The sequence below is a fragment of the Leptopilina heterotoma genome, unplaced genomic scaffold, assembly GCF_015476425.1.
Source record: "Leptopilina heterotoma isolate Lh14 unplaced genomic scaffold, ASM1547642v1 Lhet_803, whole genome shotgun sequence".
In the NCBI taxonomy this organism is placed as follows: Eukaryota; Metazoa; Arthropoda; class Insecta; order Hymenoptera; family Figitidae; genus Leptopilina; species Leptopilina heterotoma.
The window spans coordinates 129,409-133,098 of record NW_025111183.1 but is presented as its reverse complement, the minus strand read 5'-3'; positions in this window follow the sequence as shown (position 1 = coordinate 133,098).

Below are 3,690 nucleotides of genomic sequence, written 5' to 3'. Positions count from 1 at the left end.
CCACTGTTATCCTACACAGAGCGAGTTCAGAAGGTTAAAGAATCTCTTTTTGTATCCCATTTAAATTTGGAAGAAAAAGAACTTGTAAATAAATGGGCCGAGGAATATGCCGACATTTTTCATCTCAACGGGGAACCTTTAAGTTGCACTCATTTAATCCAACACAGAATCCCCACCACCGACGATAAGGTAATTCATAAAAAGCAATACCGATCCCCAGATGAAGCCCTACCACAATTTGACGAACAATTATTAAAACAATTTAATAGTGGTATTATCGGAAACTCAAATTCCCCATATAACTCCCCTCTTCTTATAGTACCAAAGAAACTTGACGCTTCGGGAAAAAGAAAATGGAGGGTAGTTATTGACTATCGAGCGCTTAATGAGAAGGTGATAGGGGATGCTTATCCCCTCCCCAATATTTCCGCCATATTTGACAAATTAGGGACGGCAACATACTTTACGGTCTTCGACCTCGCTAGTGGTTTCCACCAGGTGGAAACTCACCCGGACGACCGAGACAAAACAGCTTTCTCATCTCGAAACGGACATTTCGAATACAAGCGTATGCCTATGGGAATCAAAAATGCCCCCCCCCCACTTTTCAGCGACTTCTTAATAGTGTTCTTGGTGGTATGCTTGATTCGGAAGCATTCGTGTACCTCGACGATATCATTATCTATTCTGATACCCTCAAGGAACACGATAGACGAGCCCGAAGACTATACAGTAGACTTCGAGAAGCAAACCTAAAACTCCAACCCGACAAGTGCGAATTCCTAAAAAAGGAAGTGGCCTATTTAGGTCACGTTGTCGAAGCAAATGGAATAAAACCGAACCCAGCAAAAACTAAAGCCATCAAGCATTTTCCTGTACCCGAAAACTCCAACTGAAGTCAGGAGTTTTCTAGGCCTTTCAGGTTATTACAGGCGCTTTATAAAAGAGTACGCTAAAATCGCCAAACCTCTATCTGATCCGTTAAAGAAAACAGAGGAATGGAAATGGGGTGATGCGCAACAGAAAAGTTTCAAAAGACTCAGAAAAGCCCTGTGTAAAAGACCCATCTTACAATACCCTGATTTCACGAAACCGTTTAAACTCACAACAGACGCTTCTGAACATGCTATTGGCTCAATGTTAACCCAAGAACATGACAAAATTGACCTTTCCGTCGCGTACTACTCAAAAATCTTAAACGCTAACGAGCGGAAATACCTCGAAGCCGAAAAAGAGTGCCTTGCGGTGTTATACGCTGTGGAGCATTTTAGGCCCTACCTGTATAATCAAGATTTTATTCTATCATGTGATTGTGAACCGGTTCACTGGATAAGTTATATCGAGAATCCAGGAACACGACTTCAAAAATGGCGATTAAAACTTCGAGACTACCGTTACAAATTTGAGTACAAACCCGGAAAAATAAATAGAATAGTCGAGGCTCTATCTAACAACCCTGTTGAAAAAAATGATAATAATAACAAAAAGGACAATCTTGCATCTTCCGAGTCAGAGTGGACCGAATCTTTCGAAGAGACAGATCCGAATAAGTTAGATGACCAACGCGAAAATTTTGAAATCAAATCACCCCCTCTTCGCGCCCTTCCCATAAGTAGTGGTGCGAAACAAAAAGTGATTAGTGCCAGTGCACGAGCGAGTCAATCGCGTGACGATAGCAAAATCCAACAGAAAACCCCAAGTTCTTCTAAGGTTGAACCTAAAACCAAGAACCCTTTAGAGGTTTCAACACTACAACCTAACCCTACTTATAAACTTCCTGTGGAGCCAAAGAAAGAAGTTCCTTCTGCAAGACTAGAAAAGCCTCCTGATGCGAATAAACAAAACCCCTCTACTTCATCATCAAACCCCAAGGCCACTAGTTCCACGAAAGGTTCCAAAATGCCCACCACATCAAAGGAAATACCAGTCGTGCCTAGAAAAATACTTGCGAGAAATCAAGCAGCGTCATTTGCAAAACTCACCATTTCCAAGAGAGGACGACCCATAGGATCAACCAAACCTAAGGAGCCCCATGATGAAGAACCTTATGTTCCCCCTGCAGGTTCGAAACCTGTAGACCCAGATGTGAGTAGTATTGGTGAGAGATTGAGGAGAAGAAAACAAGAAATACGAGAGAAGGCCCGTCACCAGGAAGACGAATCTTCTTCTTCAGATGAATCAACGACAGAAACCGACAAAGAAGAAAATTCGGACGCCCCAGTATTCCGTGCAAGTCATAGTGTGTTCCCTAGTATTCCCCCTCAGCTCCCACCTAAAATTCCGATTACGCAAAAAGAAACAACTGACCAACCATCAACCCCGTGTATCCCCCCTATGTCTAGTTCCTACACAGATGTTTATGTAGATTGTGCATGTTGTGACAATGGCGGAATAAGACCACGTGCAGGGATTGGAGTATGATTCGGTCCTGGACACCCACTTAACGTCTCTCAGCGGTCCACAGGTAGACAAACCAACAACGCTTCCGAAATTGAGGCTGCAACAACGGCTATCAAAAAGGCGAAACGAGCAGGGATAAATCAACTAAGGATAAAAACTGATTCCAAGGTACTTGTCCAAGGAATCCAAGAGTGGGTACCAAAATGGCAGGAAAACGACTGGAAAACCAACGAAAATAAACCTGTCAAAAATAAAAGTGCCTACGAACGATTAGTTAAAGCAATGAAAGGTCTGGATGTTATATGGGAACACGTGCCTGGTCATGATGAAATAAATGGAAACGAAAATGCAGATCGACTAGCAAGGGAAGGCGCCCTTCTAGAACCTCCTTCAGACTCCAGTTCTTCTTCCAGTGAATCAACAGATCAAGAAGATGTGGAAGAAATCTCTCAAGAACATGTGATTGTAACAATACCCCCACCACCTCCCGATAGTGAAGAAAGTTCCGAAACGGAATCAGAAACTGATCAGGAACCACAGCAAAATCCAGCAGAACCTGAAGATCAAGAAAATTCACTAGATCGATCAATTAGGCGATTCGATGAATCTCTGAAACGTCGTGAGTTCAGCAACTTGAATCAATCCAACCAAACCTTAGCATGGGACTATGAAGGAATGGGTCGAACACCTAAAAAGAAGACTCATGTTTCCGACGGAGAGAGCGATGAAGAATATCTTAACTATCTAGAATCCTTGGATCCTTGCAAAGGAACCAATGATAGCGAATTCACAGCAAGACTGAAAAGATTCCTGGATAATGTCAACAAAAAGCGAGAGCCAACTCACACCGACAACAACACTTCTCCAAAAGAATCAAGACCATCCTCGGAACACAAAACTCCTTCTTTTAGCCCCTATGCCAGTGGAGCTCAGCAGGATACTCCAGTAATGAGTCATTCTTGCCCTAAAAGAAAACGAAGTGTAGTACGTTTCCAGGATACGCCCGAAGTGATTGAAGAAGAAAGCATCCATGAGAATCCTGCAACCAGTCTTCCGGTTTTTACTCCTAGAACCTTGCCAGCTCCAGTTGCACAATCTACCCCATTCGCAGATTTTCAAGCAGAAAACGACGAAGAAGTGGGAAGAAAAACAAACATAGTGTCTCGAAGACTACATTCAAATAATATAGAATTACCCCCACCAACGATGCCTATCCCTCACACAAGGTTACCAATCTATATTAACATTTCGGATGTAGAGTCCCCCTCTTCTTCCTCCCCCGAACCCTCT